The sequence below is a fragment of the Carassius auratus genome, unplaced genomic scaffold, assembly GCF_003368295.1.
Source record: "Carassius auratus strain Wakin unplaced genomic scaffold, ASM336829v1 scaf_tig00036718, whole genome shotgun sequence".
NCBI classification, from domain to species: domain Eukaryota; kingdom Metazoa; phylum Chordata; class Actinopteri; order Cypriniformes; family Cyprinidae; genus Carassius; species Carassius auratus.
This window is the reverse complement of record NW_020526335.1, coordinates 22,738-43,869: the sequence shown is the minus strand read 5'-3', so window position 1 is coordinate 43,869 and position 21,132 is coordinate 22,738. Positions and strand designations below refer to the sequence as shown.

General features: G+C 38.1%; 1 protein-coding gene and 1 long non-coding RNA gene across 2 annotated transcripts in view; one reads left to right on the top strand and one right to left on the bottom strand.

Annotated features, from left to right (window-relative positions):
* LOC113082688 (dentin sialophosphoprotein-like) overlaps positions 1 to 21,132 on the bottom strand; it is a 146,674-nt gene that overhangs the window by 102,858 nt on the left and 22,684 nt on the right. The gene's annotated exons all lie outside the window — the stretch shown is intronic.
* On the top strand, positions 6,411 to 10,375 carry LOC113082692 (uncharacterized). The gene is made up of 4 exons (XR_003282819.1): positions 6,411 to 6,547; positions 6,659 to 6,766; positions 6,885 to 6,943; positions 9,877 to 10,375. It is a non-coding gene; the product is annotated as an uncharacterized LOC113082692 (long non-coding RNA).

Genomic DNA, 21,132 nt, shown 5'->3' with positions numbered 1-21,132 from the left:
AGGGCTGCTTCTCTACCTCCTCATCATCCCTATGAATGTGCTATAGAGTTACTACCAGGCACATCTCAGCCTAAGGGCAATTTATATTCACTTTCCATCCCGGAAACGGAGGCCATGGAGAAATGCATTTCTGATTATATAGAAATCTGGTTTATTCACCTCTTCTTCTTCTCCAGTGGGTGCCGAGTTCTTTTTCGTGTGTAAGAAGGATGGTTCTCTGAAACCTTGCATTGATTACCAAGGGTTGAATAACATCACAGTAAAGAATACCTATCCTCTGCTGTTGATGTTTTCCACCTTCGAAAGGTTGCAGGGAGCATCCGTATTCACAAAACTGGATTTACGTAATGCTTATCATTTGGTCCACATCAGGGAGGGGGATGAGTGGAAGACTGCGTTTAATACCCCCAGGGGCCCTATTGAATATTTGGTCAACTCCAAATAACTGTCCAACTCCCCTATGGTCTTCCAAGCACTCGTCAATGACATGCTGAGAGTTATGGTCGATCAGAGGGAAGTCATGGCCTAGTGGTTAGAGAGTATGACTCCTAACCCTAAGGTTGTGGGTTTAAGTCTCAGGCTGGCAATATCACGACTGAGGTGCCCTTGAGCAAGACACTGAAGCCCCAAACTGCTTCCTGGGTGCCACTGCATAAATGGCCCACTGCTCTGGTTGCGTGTTTACTGCTGTGTGTGTGTGCACTTTGGATGGGTTAAATGCAGAGCACCATACTTGGTTGTCTGTCATGTCACTTTCATCAGTTCATTTATGTCTCCCTGGATGACATATTGATATGAGCATTTTCAGTACGTCAGATGAGTGCTCCAGAGGTTGCAAGAGATTTTGTCAAGGCCCAGTCTGTTTCATGTGCAGTCTGTTCCGTTCCTAGGGTACATCATCTCATCCGAGGGAATGCGCATGGTTCGTGTGGTAGATTGGCCAAGTCTAGATTCCTGTTAGGATCTAGAGAGGTTTCTGGGGATCACAAATTTTTACTACCATGACTTCCTGAACGACGTTCAGGTGGTCTAGTGTAGTCAAAGCTGCATTTACCAAATTCAAAATCCGCTTTGTTTTTCGGATCCCATTCTGATTGCCCCTGATTCCTCATGTCAGTTCGTGGTGGAAGTCGACGCGGCAGAGGTGGGGGGTAAGGTGCTGTTCTCTCACAGCACTCTCCTTCGGATGACAAGATGCATCCCTGCGCATTTTATTTCAATCATCTGTCGCCAGACATTTAACCATGAGAAACTCTAGGTTAGCTGAGCAGTGTCTCCCAACAATGACAGTGTTCGTACACCAATCTTTGTTGACATAAATGCACAATCCACTGCCTCTTGTCTTGCCGGAGTCATCTGCCGTTATATCTGCCTGGAGCGTGTAGTGTCCGGCTAGCTCAATAGCATTATTGGGTATGTCGCTGTGTAGCCATGTTTCTGTGAAAACCATAACATTGCAGTCCAAAAGTCTCTTACTGTGGGGATGTGAAGTCATAACTCGTCCATTTTGTTCACCAGTGACCGCACATTAGTGTAGAAAATGCTGGGTAAAGAGAGCCAGAGCGGTGTTAGCTCTAGCTTAGCTCTTAGACCTCCGCACTTCCCCTGCCTTTGTTTACGAAATAGATGCCGCTTGCGAGCACTTCCGCATGGCTGGGTAGAGTGCGTAGCCTCGGGTGTTCTGGCGATCTCAGTGACGAGTCGAAAGATTGGTGATAAAACTGTTGGAAAAGTCCTCACCAATATCCAAAATCTTCAGTTGGGTGTAGGATGTTAAAGCAAAGCTGTTCAGTACAAACAGACCCGAGATGAGGAGGAATAATACTGCAAAAACTGGAAAGATGCTGAGCCTCGCGATGTACACGCGACACCATCTTGGTCTTTATCATGGTCTTTATATGATCGCTGTCTTTCTTTTATTTCTCCCCCTTTGTGTCAAACACTGTTTCTTATCATGGTTTCTGTAGAGTAAAGAATCATAAAAGACAGCTGCAGGACAGGAAGAAGCCCCTTCACCGACATTTCAAATAAAACCCACCACAACCACTTTCAGTTTGAATCAGAAGAAGTAAAGCCATTACACTGGTACTGTACTGTTTTAACTTAGTATTTCTCAGTATTTTTTTTTTATATATATATATTTACTAAATATGCATCTGCATTAGGAGGGTTCAAACTTTGCTGGAAGAGGACTAACAAAGCAAATTAACAGGTTGGGTGAAGTCTTAGTTCAGACTGTTCACTAAACTGCAGAAGAAATGTTTTACGTGATTATTTTCTTCTGTTTGTGCTGGTGCCATCTGAATGGTAAGTTATAAACTAAAAACCTAAACTAAGCTGCTTTCCAAAATCAGAATTTTTTTTGATATCACATAGTAATTTCAAGGGTTACAAGGGCTTCAGCACTTTCTCAGAAATATTTTTTAAAATACTTCAGCAGTAATCATACACAGCTACAGAATTCATGGAAATTCACAGGATAAAGTGTGTCAATCCAGAGTGAATTAAGGAAATCAAATTTTATGATAAAATATATAGTTTTCACTCACAAATGTCTAGTAAATGTTTGGAACCAATTACAAAGAACTGGGAATTAATTAATACATTTAGTTAAATGTGACATTTTGAAGTGGATTCTTTTTTTTTTTTTTCATGTAAATTGTGTAACTTCCCACACTGATTTTAATATTAATGTTTAAGATCCTAAATATCTTCTGCTGTTTTGGATGTTGTTCACTTGATCTACAGCTGATTTCAGGCTTTATAAAGTAGAGAAAGCTTTCATCTGTCCACATTCATGTTCTTCAGGTGTGTTTGGCGAGTCAGTGTCAGTGACTGAAGGAGATTCAGTCACTTTACAAAATGACATTTCTGAATGCAAAGACTGCAAAACAGTGTGGGCGTTTGGAACATCTGAAACGTCCCTCATAGGGTACACTGAAAAAAGTAATAAGTAAATTTACTTAATTTTTATTTGGCAAGTTTTTGCACAAGCATTTTTCAAGTAAATTTAACACATTTGGAAATTAAGTAAATCTACTTAACTAAGTTAAGTAAAAAAATAAAAATAATAATAAGTACATTTTATTGAGTAAAATTTAATTAAATAATATTAAATTAATGCATTTAGCAGACACTTTTATCCAAAGCGACTTACAGTGCATTCAGGCTAACAATTTTCACCTCTCATGTGTTCCCGGGGAATCGAACCCTCAACCTTGCACTTGCTAATGCAATGTTATACCACTGAGCTACAGGAACACTTAAAGATCTTGTAAAAAATAAGTGAAAATTTCACTTACTTACTTTTTTATTTTGGAAGAGTTTTTACTCTAAGAAAAAAGCCCGAAACAGATATTCTAGAAATGTATAAATGTAAAATTATTCTTTTCAAAACAGTTTTATCAAAGGAGGATAAATAAGTCTCTCACTTCTGTCCCTTTAAACCAGTTTACAGCAAAGACAGCACGAAGGACTGGATGCACATGATAAATATTCTGCAATTAAGAAAACAGACAAAAGAAATAGCACTGTAAAACCCGATAAGTAAACTTTATTCAAACTGTTTGAGTAAATAGATTGCCTTGATTTAAACCCTGTAAGTTTTAAAACTTTGCATTTAAGTAATTAAGTGATTAACTAAGTGCTGATTGAGAATTAGTGATGAACAGCTGCTGCTAACAAACAGAATCACTGAAGAAAAGAGAAACACAAGAACTACTACAACTGACTTCAGACACAGCCTTAGATGAAATCAACTGAAATAAAATACATGAAATCTCTCAAGATCTGATTAAACAACCCCACAAACAGCATCACCAGCTCCACTTATTAATAACCAGACTGACTTTATTTCTGTCAGACGTCTACAGAAGATCTTATTGAGAATGAACTAAGGTTTAGATGTTGATTTATTGTTTCATTTGAAGTAACCATGTTAGAGATCAGTGTTTGCTTTAGTTGGGCTCTTGACCCTTGATTTCTGTCTTAGTCTTTTCTCTGGCTGTTATAACCGTGTGTTTTTAAAACACATTTGTTATAACTCAAAAGCCCAGAAGAAATGCCATCAGGTGTTAACCTGTACCTAGGTGTAGATTGTTATACTTTATATTGGTGATGATAATCATCAATTATTTATCTGTATGGAGTCTAATGAAGTAGGTGTTGTGGAATTAGTAGAAGTGATTCTAGTAAAAGTGACATTGTGATAATCAGTTAATATAAAAATGACTTTCTAAACATTTTTGTACACATTAATTTTTGAAAAAAACATGCTGCAATGCATTCTGGGTACTATTGTAGTACAAAACTCATCCATGGCTCCCAGCATGCTCTGCAGGATTTTTTTTATGGTCACCATTGTTGAGGGTCATATTCTGATTATTGATGTCTTTGTGTGACTGTTTGACACCATAGAAGACCACACTGTTTGAAAAGTCATTCATATTAACTGATTATCACAGAATCACTTCCTCTTAGAATCACCTTTACTAGAATCAATCAAATTACACAACACTTATTTCATCAGAGATTAGACTCTGTACAGTTCAATAATTGATGATTATCATCACTAATTTAAAGTATAACAACCTAAACCTAGGTACAGGTTAACACCTGATGGCATTTCTTCTGGGCTTTTGAGTTATAACAAATGTGTTTTAAAAACACACGGTTATAACAGCCAGAGAAAAGACTAAGACAGAAATCAAGGGTCAAGAGCCCAACTAAAGCAAACACTGATCTCTAACATGGTTACTTCAAATGAAACAATAAATCAACATCTAAACCTTAGTTCATTCTCAATAAGATCTGCTGTAGTTGTCTGACAGAAATAAAGTCAGTCTGGTTATTAATAAGTGGAGCTGGTGATGCTGTTTGTGGGGTTGTTTAATCAGATCTTGAGAGATTTCATGTATTTTATTTCAGTTGATTTCATCTAAGGCTGTGTCTGAAGTCAGTTGTAGTAGTTCTTGTGTTTCTCTTTTCTTCAGTGATTCTGTTTGTTAACAGCAGGTGTTCATCACTAATTCTCAATCAGCGCTTAGTTAATCACTTAATTACTTAATCGCAAAGTTTTAAAACTTACATGGTTTAAATCAAGGCAATCTGTTTACTCAAACGGTTTGAGTAAAGTTTACTTATCGGGTTTTACAGTGCTATTTCTTTTGTCTGTTTTCTTAATTGCAGAATATTTATCACGTGCATCCAGTCCTTCGTGCTGTCTTTGCTGTAAACTGGTTTAAAGGGACAGAAGTGAGAGACTTATTTACCCTCATTTGATAAAACTGTTTTGAATAAATATTATTTTACATTTAGGAATTTCTAGAATATCTGTTTCTGGTTTTTTGTTAGTGTAAAAACTTTTCCAAAATAAAAAAGTAAGTAAGTGAAATTTTCACTTATTTTTCACAAGATCTTGAAGTGTTCCTGTAGCTCAGTGGTAGAACATTGCATTAGCAAGTGCAAGGTTGGGGGTTCGATTCCCCGGGAACACATGATAGGTGAAAATTGTTAGCCTGAATGCACTGTAAGTTGCTTTGGATAAAAGTGTCTGCTAAATGTATTAATTTAATATTATTAAATTAAATTTTACTCAATAAAATTTACTTATTATTATTTTATTTTTTTACTTAACTTAGTTAAGTAGATTTACTTAATTTCCAAATGTGTTAAATTTACTTGAAAAATGCTTGTGCAAAAACTTGCCAAATAAAAATTAAGTAAATTTACTTATTACTTTTTTCAGTGTACATGAATAGAAACAAACAAATCTTCTCCACGTATGACGGTCCTGACGGGAGATTCAGAGACCGACTGAAGCTGGATCATCAGACTGGATCTCTGACCATCACAGACACCAGAACCACAGACTCTGGACTTTATAAACTACTGATAAATGGAGCAAATATTTTAACAAAACAATTCTACGTTTCTGTCTATGGTGAGTACACTCTCAGAAAAAAAGGTACAAAAGCTGTCACTGGGGCGGTACCCTTTCATAAGGAACACTTTTCTACCTCTTAGGTACTAATATGTTCACTTTAGGTATTACTAAGTATCTTTAAGGTACCATTATGGACTCTTTGGGTACAAAGATGACAACCTGCCCAAGTGACAAATTGTTTACCTTTTCCTCTGAGAGTGAGAGACGTCATCATTATTGTGTGCTCCAAATACTCTTGTTTCATTAACTATGCACACTAAACATTCACTAAACGAGTTAAAGTTTCTCTTTATCTTATAATATTTTCAGCTCGTCTGTCTGTTCCTGTCATCAGCAGTAACTCTTCACAATCTTCATCATCTTCTTCATCATCATATTGTTCATTGCTGTGTTCAGTGGTGAATGTGGGTCATGTGACTCTCTCCTGGTACAAAGGAAACAGTTTATTGTCCAGCATCAGTGTGTCTGATCTCAGCATCAGTCTCTCTCTACCTCTGGAGGTGGAATATCAGGAGAAAAACAGCTACAGCTGTGTGATCAACAATCCCATCACAAACCAGACCACACATCTGGATATCACTCAACTGTGTCAGATTCAATCAGGTATGACAGTGGTGTTATTAATGATTAATTACTGAGCTGATCTCTGTTACTGACACAAAAATAACCATCAAGACCTCAGTCTTATTTGAGACCTCATTTTGTCCTTTACAGATCAGGGTTTACCTTTATTGTACATAATGCTGATTTCTGCTGCTGGTGCTGCTGGATCTCTGATTGTAGTTGTGATGTGCTGCATCTGCAAAAAATACAGAAAAACAGGTCAGGATTTAACTTTTTAAACTACAAATATTAACTACAGTGGATGCATTTGAATTAGATAAATACAATTCTAAACGTGATTTCACACTTAGTCATTCTGTGATCATTGTTAATGCAGTCTTGACAGGACAGGAAGACAGAACTCTTTCAGCGTTGTGTAAACCAACAGGAAGAACGGTAAGATAATGACTGATTATGTTAACTGTGTTGTTGCAGTTAGTCTGATTGACGTTTGCAGTATCAGACGGTTCATGGATCATCCATGAACAGACGTGGTTGATCTGTGAGACTAACCGTCAAAAATTCAAAGTTCAAAAGTTACGCTCTGCACCTTAGTGTAAATAATAACATACGTTTCTCCATTGTGCTGGACCATGTTCATTTTACAGACCTGAAAAAAATAGCATATAAAATGCAGATGATACGTTTCAGCCAGAATGTTAGCAGACTTTCACTTTCACCTTTCACTTTAATCTCATCTGTTTTTCATACCATCAACGCAGTCTTTTACCTTTTCTCTATACCAAACAGTTTTCTCAATTTGTCAATATGCTTAGAACAGGAACAGCGGGGCAAATTATTTGATTGGGCTCTTTTTAAGATCTTTGTGGTTGAACAATAGGGCATATTCTCTCATGGAAACCAAAATTCCATTGATATTTGACATATAAAAGGTAATTGTGCATTAAAAACATCCTGTAAGTTTCCGAACTCAAAACTTTCTCATTAGTCTAAAAACTGATTATATTGAAGGCAGTCTGCCAACACGACAGATTGATGCAATAATGTAGATAAACACCGCCTCCACAGAAGAAGATCAACACCTGCTTCTACATCACTGCCTGTTTAGCCCCGCCCACCAATTCACGCATGTAGAGTTTATGAGAGAGCCGAATGCTCAGGTCCACGCAGAAACCAGATGATAAAGATGCACAGGCTGTGCAGTGCAAGGTTGTGGGAAAACAGTGTTTGTGCGGCTTTCTCTCTGATCCCAGTGTTAGATAAGAGTGAATAAACTTTTATTTTAATGAAGATCCAGACCGCGTCAGTAAGAACTCGGTCCTTTGTTTACTTAATTTTAACCTGGATACGTTTGCAAACAAAGCACATTTGGATCTGACAGTGGACACCATTGCTTTGCCTTTTCTTACAGACCGTGATTGTTTGATATGCATTGAGTTATTTATGCATTTTTCACCAAAACCACAGCAGTGTCCATCTATGAAGAATGTATTCTGTCTAACATACACAGCTGTTAGTCAATCACATCAGTGCATGTTTACTTCAGAGTCTACAATCCTGCACACATGTTTAAACTGAGCGTACTGATGAGGGGGTTAAAAACAGGCCTAAATTACGATGTGTTTTATGTAAAAATCTCGATAACATTATAAGTGGACCTCAGAGAACAAAATAAAAAAGGCAGTTCATGACCACTGTAATTCATGGATTGCCTTTAAACGTTAAATTATTCTTCTGCTTTCATATCTGGTATGTGAGTACAACCCAACATACATTTAAACTTGATTTCATGATAATCAAGATAAACGTATCACGCTTATGTCCAAGTTATATGTTCTGCTGCTGGTTCTAGTAAAAGACAGGCATACATCATAACTGTGGTGTGGTGTCTAATGATGAAAATCATACACAACATCCCCAAAAGTTTTAAAACTAGAGACATCACCACACCGCTAATATTATGAGCTATTCACAACAGTCTTTAACTAGAACTATCAATAATATAAATTAGATATACTATTAATAATATTAAATGGACAAAAGTGTATTGTCATTATCTTGATTACCTGTAGTTTTGCGGAAATCTGAAATCTGCCAGCTGTCCATATTCTGTTTAAGTGATCACTGAGCAGGAATCCAACATTACATTTTAGATACACCGATTTATTTTCTAGAAAGAACTGCCAGTCTAGAGAAATAAGGGCCCAATGGAAACGTTAAACCCTGCTTTGAGTCTAATGTTAGATTTGGAAGCGAAGAACTGAGAATTTGAGAACGTAGAAAACAAAATTACAGAATTTCCAAAAAATAAATAAATAAAATATTTTTGTTGTTGTTGTTCTTCCAAGCAACATGGAAGAAACAAGCTCTGGGTCCAAATGCAGGGAGATTATCTTTAATGAGAACAAAAATACCAACAAGGCAAATAACAAAACAGGAACAAATCATAGGGACCAGAGCAGACAGAGCCAAAATACGAGACACGATACCATGATGAACACTAACAAATAACATTAGAATTAATCCAGGCTTGTAGAGTGGTGGTAGTGTGGTGGGAGTCGTGGCCTAGTGGTAAGAGAGTTTGACTCCTAACTCTAGGGTTGTGGGTTTGAATCTCAGGCCGCCAATAACATGACTTAGGTGTCCTTGAGCAAGGCATCGAACCCCCAACTGCTGCCTGGGCGCCGCAGCATAAATAATTAACAGTGCTCTGTGTGTGTGCACTTTGGATGGGTTAAATGCAGAGCAAGAACTCTGAGTATGGGTTAGCATACTTGGCTGAATGTCACTTTCACTTCACTTTCACTTTAAATGGCCGAGGACAATAGGCACCAGGGGAAGTGGCGCCCTCTGTTGGTGAGAGGGAGGAACACTGGGTCCGGACTCGTGACAGATTTTTACTTCTGTGTTTGCAATACATTTGGCAATACATAATGTTTCATTTGATTGAACCAGATTGCTCCCATTGTTGCATCATGACATGTTTTTAGTTTACGGTCAGTCCATTTCTATATCTGACCTGATGCTTTCTCTATTTATTTCCATACACCATGAATTAAATTTATGCATTAGGTTTTATGACTTCTGGATGTAGTTATACCCTAGCTACAAGAAGGCTTTTGAATATTACACCAAAGCCAATCCATAATTTGGTCTATGGCCTAATTTAAAACATGTTAAAATCATATGTAATTTATTCTGTTATCAACACACACATACACACACACATGCACAAACAAAGTTGTTCAGCCATGTTATCTGTGCTGAAGTCTGGTCTTGAGCTGCAGCTGCTTCGGTTCAGTTTTTTATTTTTTTATTTTTTTTAATCACATCCACAGGTTCTTGATTGTGTTTGTGTTTCCTTGCAGACAAAGATAGAAGCTGTGTATGAAAATGTCCCCAAAAAAATGATCAGATGACTGGAACTGATGATGATTCATACAGGACAAAACCTCACACACACCTTTTGGTTTTGTTCATATTTATTCCCTTTCTTGTCTCTGTTTTGTTTCCACTTGTTATATCCTATTCTCAGGTGTAACACTGATGTCTGGATTTTAATTTAATGGTCCATCAATAGAATATCATTCAGAATGGCAAACGTTTCAGTCAACAAGACTTCCTTCTGTGCCTAGTCAACAAGATTATGACTTCTACTGCTTACAAACAGTTTAGACAAAGCACTGATTTTCACAGTCACTCTTCAGACAAAGCTACAAGAGTCTCATGGATGATCTTGTACATCTTGAAAAACATCATATAACCCACACCTTGGTCCATATATGTCTTATTCTTCATTAATTTATAAACAAATCATGTTTCAATGCATGTTTACTGATCATAGAGAAGGGAAATGAGTTTAAAGCAATTACATGTTGTTTTTATTATACAGTTTGATTATAGCAGGATTATGTAAAGTATGACAAGACCACGTTTTTTTTTTTGTTTTTGTTTTTTGTACAATGAGTGGATTAAAATTAAAAGTGATTCTAAAATTTTTGAGTATGATCATTTTGTTAAAAATAGTTTCTCTCCCACTGAGTCAAATTTCTCATACAATGATCGGTCTGCGTAGCACTGCTTCAGGTCAAACACACCTAATACAGTATGTGTGCATATTTTTTTACTTCTTTGACTGTTCTCTGTAGATTGCACCTTCTCACGCTCCATGACTGGTAGATCATGTACAATGCCTGCATATTACTGGTCAAACTACTCCTCAATCATTACCTTCAGCAATTATGAAAGCATGAAAACAAAGCCAAGACCTGGATATTTTAGGCAATATAGAAATCCTGGCCAGACCGTTTCTGGGAAAGAGAAGACAGGCCAGGGGTGTCAAACTCAGTTCCTGGAGGGTCAGAGCCCTGTAGAGTTTAGATTCAACCCTATTTAAACACACCTGATCCAGCTAATCATGTCCTTCAGGCTTATTGGAAAACTAGATGGTTTGTGTGTTGGAGCAGGGTTAGAACTAAACTCTACAGTGCTGCGGTCCTCCAGGAACTGAGCTTGTTACCTGTGCCCTATCTAAACCTCAATCCTCTGATCTCAAGAGGTGCACTAGCGACTGACACCAGAGGCTGCAATCTTTAACATCCTTGTTAGCTTACCTGCCTCCCATGCTGGCGACCTGGGTTTGAGTCCCACTTCAAACTAAGTGGGCCGTGACCCGCTCCAGTCTTTGAGTCTGGACCAGACTTTGCTCCAGCTCCTCCCAAGGCTCGAGGCAGAGGTGTTCACAGCTCTCAAGGTGGTGCAGCCTACTCCTGAACTCTCTGTTTGACTTGTCAAAGCCTATAAAGGTGTTACAAATCAATGTCCCTTTATGCGCACATATCAGATATGGTAAATGAAAGCACAACCATGGACATTATCGAGTGCACTCATTAAATCACATAATGCAACACAATAATAAGTGTACAACTGATGTACACTCAGTGGCTAGAGAATACCTATAATGAGGTCATGCCAAATTAATCGTTAGTTTCAACAGAAGATGTCACTTTGCTGAATTCATCTGATTATTACACTGAAAGCACAACATGTAAAAGCAACAGTCCTCTTGGTGCACTCAGTATCCAAATTCGCTCACTTGTTTTCAATCACTCCTTCAACAAACCGTATCAGTTGCCTAATGTAGGGAATAGTGATGAGGGTATAGAAAGCTATTGTGAAAACAGACTGTTTGTTCTTGTGCATCTAGCACGATTGAGCTTCTGTTTATGTTCGCTGATCAATGCTTATAGTTGAATACAAGCCCAAATTAAATCTGTTCATCATGATATAATACAACTGAGTCTCGAGTGGACTGAACAGCCAAATATGTTCATACATATTCATATGAATTTACACTACTGATACATTAATCAAATTCACATTCATATTAGTTTTACAATCTCTCAATGAACTTTTTGAAGCATCAAAATAGTAGTTACATAAAAAAAAAACTGTAAATGTTTTATTTTTAAATTTTATTTTTTTAATCGATCGACAGCACTAATAGGCTGTGAGGCTGTTCTGTGTGGATCGACTGATGTTAGTAGGACAAGAAGAGGACTTCATCATCATCTTCATCATCATCATCATCATCATCATCATCACAGCAGAATTGTTCATTGCTCAACTCATGTCACATGTCACACATGTTCAGCACAGCAGCACTGATATAGTGTTTATTCACTTTTGTTAATGTCTCTCTTTTACTCTACTTCTCATCCTCCAGACTCTGTATCTCTGATAGTGATGATTTCTTCTTCTGGATCTCTGTTGATTGTCGCTGTAACTTTGATCTTCTGGATCTGACGGAAACAAAGAAATACAAACCAAGAAGGCAAGTTTTTCCTAAGTTATAAGTTAAATAATAAGGTTTAAATTTGTCTATGACATACTCCTAGTATGTTAGCATATGGGCAAGAAGAGATTGTAGTGTGTACTAGGATTAGCATGACTATTGCTCAGTGTCAGTGCTAGCATTAGCATGGGTTGTGATGTAGTAATGTAGCTGCCAACAACAGAAGCACTGAAACACTGAACAACTGAAACCACACATAACCTATAATATAATGCTTCCTTATAACTTTTACTCTCTTTAAAATCCAGCTGGAGCATTTTCAACATCTTAAATAACTGAAGTCCTAAGACTGACCACATTATAGGCAAACAGGATTGATCTTTCCTGTGGATCAGTCAGGAAGTCACATGATATGCAACCGAAGAACGTCACAGATCTGGGAGAGGGTCACCCTAACATATCACCCTGTAGCCTAAGACATGCTGCCCACTGAGGCGAAGCAGGGAAACTAGGTTGCTGCTGGAAGAGGTGTTTGTGAGGCCAGCAGGGGGAGCTCATCCATGCCGGGGTGATTTCATGTTGAACAGGAAGCACTGAGACCATCTTGAAGTTTATACTTCAGACAGATCAGCTGTTTCTGCCGGTTCCCAGCCTTTACACTAAGCTTAACAGCTTAGCTTTATGTTTACCGCTTAGACTTGAGAGATTGTCTGAGAAAAATTTGGCAAGAATATGTAAAAAATTTCCCAAAATGTCAAACTTATTTAAATGCCAGTAACATTTTTGTTTTAAAAGAGTAGTGGTTATGTGTAAACATAACAATTGGTGGCTGTTATGAGTTTATGAAATTTTGAATGAACATTTCCTTGTTTGATTACAGGTGCAGAGTCATCAGCCGATATTTGTTGCATATTTTAATCTTTCTGTCTTGTTCTTGTCACAAACCAGATGGTGGACCTGCACCCGAGACGACCACAATACAGCCCTGAATGTCAACGAAGACCATGACCATTGAACATCATGACTTGACATTCATCAGCACAGATCTTCAGTAAAGACCAGACCAAACAGACAAGTCCTCTGCACAAACCCCTATTGCCAACAATAATCAGGTCCAGACAGTCTGACTAGCGATGTAGCCCTGTCTTGTCAAGATGACTAGTCCCGTCTCTCTGACTAATGATGCAGCCCTGTGTAGTTGAGATGACTAGTCCCGTCAGTCTGACTAGTGATGTAGTCCTGTCTAGTCTAGATGACTAGTCCCGTCAGTCTGACTAGCGATGGAGCCCTGTCTAGTCCAGATGACTAGTCCCATCAGTCTGACTAGCGATGGAGCCCTGTTGAGTCTAGATGACTAGTTCCGTCAGTCTCACTAGAGATGGAGCCCTGTCGAGTCAAGATGACTAGTCCCATCAGTCTGAATAGCGATGGAGCCTTGTCTAGTCTAGATGACTAGTCCCGTCAGTCTGACTAGCGATGCTGCCCTGTCTAGTCGAGATGACTAGTCCCGTCAGTCTGACTAGCGATGCAGCCCTGTCTAGTCGAGATGACTAGTCCCGTCAGTCTAACTAGCTATGCAGCCCTGTCTAGTCGAGATAACTAGTCCCGCCAGTCTCACTAGGGATGCAGCTCTGTCTAGTCGAGATGACTAATCCCGTCAGTCTCACTAGCGATGTAGTCCTGTCTAGTCTAGATGACTAATCCCGTCAGTCTCACTAGCGATGTAGTCCTGTCTAGTCTAGATGACTATTCCCGTCAGTCTGACTAGAGATGGAACTCTGTCTAATTGAGAAGACGAGTCCCGTCAGTCTGACTAGCGATGTAGGCCTGTCTAGTCCAGATGACTAGTCCCGTCACTCTTACTAGCAATGGAGCCCTGTGTAGTCCCAAAGACTAGTCCCATCAGTCTGACTAGCGATGGAGCCCTGTCTAGTCCAATTGACTAGTCCCGTCAGTCTGACTAGTGATGGAGCCCTGTCTAGCCCAGAAGACTAGTCCTGTCAGTCTCACTAACGATGCAGTCCTGTCTAGTCAAGATGTCTTGTCCCGTCAGTCTGACTAGCGATGCAGCTCTCTCTAGTTGAGATGACTAGTCCCGTCAGTCTCAGTAGTGATGTAGTCCTGTCTAGTCTAGATGACTAGTCCCATCAGACTGACTAGCGATGGAGCTCTGTCTAGTAGAGAAGACTAGTCCCATCAGTCTGACTAGCCATGTAGCCCTGTCTAGTCGAGATGACTAGTCCCGTCAGCATCACTAGTGATGTAGTCCTGTCTAGTCTAGATGACTAGTCCCGTCATTCTGACTAGCAATGCAGCCCTGTCTAGTTGAGATGACTAGTCCCGTCAGTCTGACTAGTGATGTAGTGCTGTCTAGTCTAGATGACTAGTCCCGTCAGTCTGACTAGGGATGGAGCCCTGTCTAGTCCAGATGACTAGTCCCGTCAGTCTGACTAGCGATGGAGCCCTGTCTAGTCTAGATGACTAGTCCCGTCAGTCTGACTAGCAATGGAGCCCTGTCGAGTCTAGATGACTAGTTCCGTCAGTCTGTCTAGCGATGGAGCCCTGCCGAGTCTAGATGACTAGTACCGTCAGTCTGAATAGCGATGCAGCCCTGTCTAGACGAGATGACTAGTCCCGTCAGTCTAACTAGCAATGCAGCCCTGTCTAGTTGAGATAACTAGTCCCGTGAGTCTCACTAGCGATGCAGTCCTGTATAGTTGACATGACTAGTCCCATCAGTCTGACTAGCGATGTAGGCCTGTCTAGTCCAGATGACTAGTCCCGTCAGTCTAACTAGCGATGGAGCCCTGTGCAGTCCCAAAGACTAGTCCCATCAGTCTGACTAGCGATGGAGCCCTGTCTAGTCCAATTGACTAGTCCCATCAGTCTGACTAGTGATGCAGCACTGTCTAGTCCAATTGACTAGTCCCGTCAGTCTGACTAGTGATGGAGCCCTGTCTAGTCAGGATGACTTGTCCCGTCAGTCTGACTAGCGATGCAGCTCTCTCTAGTCGAGATGACTAATCCAGTCAGTTTCACTAGTGATGTAGTTCTGTCTAGTCTAGATGACTAGTCCCGTCAGACTGACTAGCGATGGAGCTCTGTCTAGTCGAGAAGACTAGTCCCGTCAGTCTGACTAGCGATGTAGCCCTGTCTAGTCGAAATGACTAGTCCTGTCAGTCTGAAGAACGGTGTGTTTTCATGTTACTGAGTTGAAACTTGCCTGCACTCAGTAGCACTACTCTCTGTATTCATTATTTTCTCGCAGCCCATATTATTATTTTCACAAGACCATAATGACCAAATTATCAAATGGTAATGAATCATTATTTTACAAAAATCATTTTTATTTGTTATCGTGGGTGTTTGCGGAATGCTTTATGACCAAGTGGAATCCTTTGTTCTTGCCTCACAGCGCGCCGGACTCGCCATCAGTCTGAGTGGCGATGTAGCCATGTCTAGTCCAGAAAACTAGTCCTGTCAGTCTGACTAGCCATGGAGCACTGTCTGGTCCCGTTGACTAGTCCTGTCTAGTCCAGAAGACTAGTCCCGTCAGTCTGACTAGCGATGGAGCTCTGTCTAGTCCAGATGACTATTCCCGTCAGTCTGACTTGAGATGGAGCCCTGTCTAGTCCAGAAGACTTAGTCCCATCAGTCTGACTAGCGATGGAGCCCTGTCTAGTCCAGAAGACTAGTCCCATAAATCTGACTAGCGATGGATCCCTGTCTAGTCCAGATGACTATTCCCGTCAGTCTGACTAGAGATGGAGCCCTGTCTAGCTGAGAAGACTAGTCCCATCAGTCTGACTAGAGATGGAGCCCTGTCTAGTTGAGAAGACTAGTCCCATCAGTCTGACTAGAGATGGAGCTCTGTCTAGTCCAGAAGACTAGTCCCGTCAGTCTGACTAGAGATGGAGCCCTGTCTAGTCGAGAAGACTAGTCCCGTCAGTCTGACTAGAGATGGAGCCCTGTCTAGTCCAGAAGACTAGTCCCATCAGTCTGACTAGAGATGGAGTCCTGTCTAGTCCAGAAAACTAGTCCCATCAGTCTGACCAGTGATGGAGCCCTGTCTAGTTGAGATAACTAGTTCCTTCTGTCTGACAAAACTCATTCAAGATAGATTTAAATATTCCATGTTCTGTGTTTTTGCATACTTTTTTTACAGTTTTGCACTGCAGCCATTCATTACAACTTAAAAGTCAATTTGCAGTACCAAACAAGACCACAGGAAACCAAAGGACTGCATATAAACTAGTATATGCTCTATTCATAATCACTAAACACACCACAATACAAATGAAAAATGGAAACATTCTGTATGTGTGGAGGCTATAATAATAATAATAATAATAATAATAAATGTATTAAAAATGATCACTGTGATTCTATTTCACTTTCTTTTATGTTTCAGTGGTTATGTAAGTTACAGTGTCTGTGTTGTGCATACAAGCAGGAAGAAGCTCTTCACCTACAAGCTTCATGCTCTGTTCTCTCATGCACAAGATGTTTGTCCACCCAGCAGATCAAACCACGTTTCTGAAGAAAACCAACCGCTGCAGCTTTCAGTTTGACTCAGAAGCTGAACTTATCTAAGACTAGTAATGTTAGATGAGCAAACTTTTTAACTTTTCAACTTTGTATTTCCATGCACAACAATTGATTATACATACAATAATTTTTTAAAACACTAGAGTCGGCTATATTAATATTTTTATTATTAAGTATGTTATACTATAAATATTTACAAAGACAGAATGTCCATTATTAACAGTTCATATGAACATTCATTTAATAAATAATGTAAACTACACACACACACACACACACACACACACACACACACACACACACATATATATATATATATATATATATATATATATATATATATGTATGTATGTATGTATGTGTGTGTGTATATATATATATATATATATATATATATATATATATATATATCCCTCTGATGCATGAATTATTAAATCACAAAGTAATATATTTTTTATATATATGTTTGTTTTTACTTTAAAAAAAGTTACATACATCTCCACTGTAGTTGACACAGTGCACCAAAGGTATTAAAAGTGAATCAATAGAACTAAATGTGTGGTCTTAAAAAACAAGTTTTTAAAATATTTGCTAAGTGAAAATGGTTTGAATACACACAAGAAGATTCAATACAAGCTATTTTATGATTTTATGATGGATGGCAGAGAAATGTGAAGTGTAACAAACAAAACATAAGAGTGTGTGTCTATGAACCAGGTCTGTGTGAGGCAGTGTGTGTATGTGTGTTTGTGTGTGTGTGTGTGTGTGTGGCGATGGTATTCATACACATGTACAAATACAAGCACAAATACAAACACACACAAGCACACACACACTTCCGCCACCCACTCAAACATCATAAACCCACATATCTGCACTCATACAGTATACATGCATACACTTTTATATTACCTAATTTATAAATATAGACTGTACGTGTTGAAATAAATTATAAAATCTGAAGACTATTTAATATTTATATTCAGTAAAACCATTTAGTGTAAATTATATCATAATTTTAATAACATTATACATATTAAGCAATATAAAAATGATCATCAGAGGGATATATATATACATGTAGATAGATAGATACATACATACATCTTTTTTTGAAGACGTTTAGAGCATGTGAACTGAGTGTGTGTTGGGGGAGGATTCATCACCAGATCATCAGGTTGAGTGTTTTCAGCAGAAAGCAGCGGACATTAGATCAGACTTTACACTGAACCATTAAACAACATGCTTCACACGTTTCTTTTGTTCTGCTTGTTCTGTTTGTGCTGGATGAGTCTGATGGGTAAGTTTTAAAAGCATTTATCCTGAGTAATTTTGTTTAGATTCTAAGATGTACTTATTTTGAATTAATTTGTCTGTTTTAATCAGATTTTTAATTTGAAATTTCCAGGGCTTTTATAATGACTGTACATTTCTCTCGATCAAAAAGCCAAAACCACCATTGAACTACTTTTACATTTCAGACGACTAATGTTAAATTAAATATTTTTATTTAAAAAAACTGTAAATGCAAATTCTTCAAATTCTAGCAATTTCTCAAAAAAAATAAAAAAAAATAATAATAATAATACTCCAGTGTTAATCACAAATAACCACAATGCATTATATAACTTCACACACTGATTGTCCTCTGGATAAGTTTAAAATATATAAAGATCACATGATTGGTTCATGGTTATCTGTGTTTTCACGTACTTCACCTTTCACTTTGCTTCTGTGTCTTTGCTGCTGTTCAATTCATATTTAAACAATAGTTTACAGCTGATTTCAGGCTTTAGAAACCATCAGAAGCTTTCATTTGTTCATGGTGATGTTTTTCAGGTGTGTTTTGTGCTGAAACAAATACAGTACAGATGATGTCTGTGACGGAGGAAGAGTCTGTTACTCTAAACACTGATGTTACTGAAATACAGGAAAATGACAATATAGTGTGGAAATTTGGAGGAGAAGATGTTTTGATAACTAGAGCTAAAAAAAAGAATGAAATCTTTAGATATGATGTTCTTGATGAGAGATTCAGAGACAGACTGAAGCTGGATCATCAAACTGGATCTCTGACCATCACAGACATCACAACTCAACACGCTGGACTCTATAAACTAGAGATAAGGGGAGCAAAAGTGACATCAAAAACATTCAATGTTTCTGTCTTTGGTGAGTAGAGATCATTTGTGATGACCCTCAAATATTCTTATTTTGTTAAATATATTTTTTTTATATGTAATTTTATATTTTGAGATCACAGACACACTCTCTAACTGTCATCACTCTAAACACTCAACATGATTAGTTTTATCAGTTTTTTTATTTTCTCATATTTTCAGCTCGTCTTCCTGTTCCTGTCATCAGCAGAAACTCTTCACAGTGTTCATCATCATCATCTTCATCATCACAGCAGAATTGTTCACTGTTGTGTTCAGTGTTGAATGTGGGTCATGTGACTCTCTCCTGGTACAAAGGAAACAGTTTATTGTCCAGCATCAGTGTGTCTGATCTCAGCATCAGTCTCTCTCTACCTCTGGAGGTGGAATATCAGGAGAAAAACAGCTACAGCTGTGTGATCAACAATCCCATCAGAAACCAGACCACACATCTGGACATCACTCAACTCTGTCAGCCATGTTCAGGTACAGCAGTGGTTTTATAATCTGATCTCTGTCTTTTATTGTAGGTCAGATTAATTTACTTCTATCTTTAACCTTACAGTGGACCCACACTCTCCTCCAGAACAAGACTCACTTCTAGAAGTGTTGATCTCTGTCGCTGCTGGATCTCTGTTGATTGTAGCTGCAGTCCTGATCTTCTGGACCTACAGGACGTGTTCAAAAACAGACAGAGAAGGCAAGTGTTACCTACCTTTTGTAACGTCATATTCATAAATGCTGTTTTTAAAATTAAATATTTTGAATTAATTTCTTTAAACAGTTCAGACTTGTGATGAAGAATTAGATTATGCCGACACAACGTTCTTCAAAAGGAATTCACACAAACTGGTAAGATCTGAATCTCCGCATTTAGTCTGTGCATTATTATTTTTATTCAGTCAGATTTAGATCTGTGTGCTAGTGTTTTTGTCTGTATTATAATCTGTCACATACATTAAACACAACAGCATCAGATATTTAAAGCCATAACAAACAAACATGAAATACATTTAAAAAATAATCAAACAAAAGAAAACATTTCCTTTACACACACAAAAAAAAAAAAAAAGACTAGAACACGTTAGTGTTGTCAGTGGCTAGCCCTAATGTGTATTACCATGAGACTTTTATGTCAGAGTCAGGTAAAATCAACTGAAAATTGAATATATATAGCATTTACTCCAAAATGGTTTATAATAAGAGCACACATTACTATCTTAAGGGTCCATTTTACTATTATAAGCACCCTAAAATATTTTTTACTTAGTCTCAATATTTGATATTAAAGAAAATGTGTTCACTTTTAAAATATTTAAGATTTGTGTTGAGTCACTAATTGATGGCCAACAGAAAATCTGGGCCCTAAAGCAAAACAATTGAGAACCCAATCGCCATCTGCTTCACGTTACCTTCGCAGCCGGAGGACCACCGTATCACTGTTATTAGAAAACATAAATATGATTTCGTTTTGAATCCCAATCAATTTTCAGGATACCACATTTTAAATAATTTTATCAGTATTATATATTGTGCAATATGTTTTTGTACAGAAAGTTAAAGAGGAGGACCATGTGACATATGCAACTGTGAACACGAGAAAATGAGCAACCTTCAGGCTTTTAAGTGCCAAACACACGCTCAGATTCAGAGTCTGTGCATGAGTTTTCAGATTGGTAAGAATCAGCACCATGCTGCTAGCATCATACTAGTATCATCAAAACAAGATACTCACATGACTAGCATATTCTAACACAATTCATGTCATATTGTCATATTTTTATATTCTTAATTTTTGTCCATCCACTGAAAGTCTGTTTTGAAACATGAAAGACTTCTTTGATGTGCGAGAACAAACTTCACTGGTTTCTGTGAATCAAGCGTGCTGATTTGAGCCATATTTGACCATATTTGATCAGCTCTATGTGCATTGATCAGTGTTTGTATATGAATGAAGTTTAATTTAAATCTGTTCATCATAAATTGATCATGTCTTTTCAGAAGACTTATATTAAACCATAAATAGGGGTAGCTTAAAATGCATTGAGGAGATGTATATCTTTATAAATGTAAAATGTTCATGAAACGAGTGGAAATGAACTGCTTCATTATGTGAAATGTGG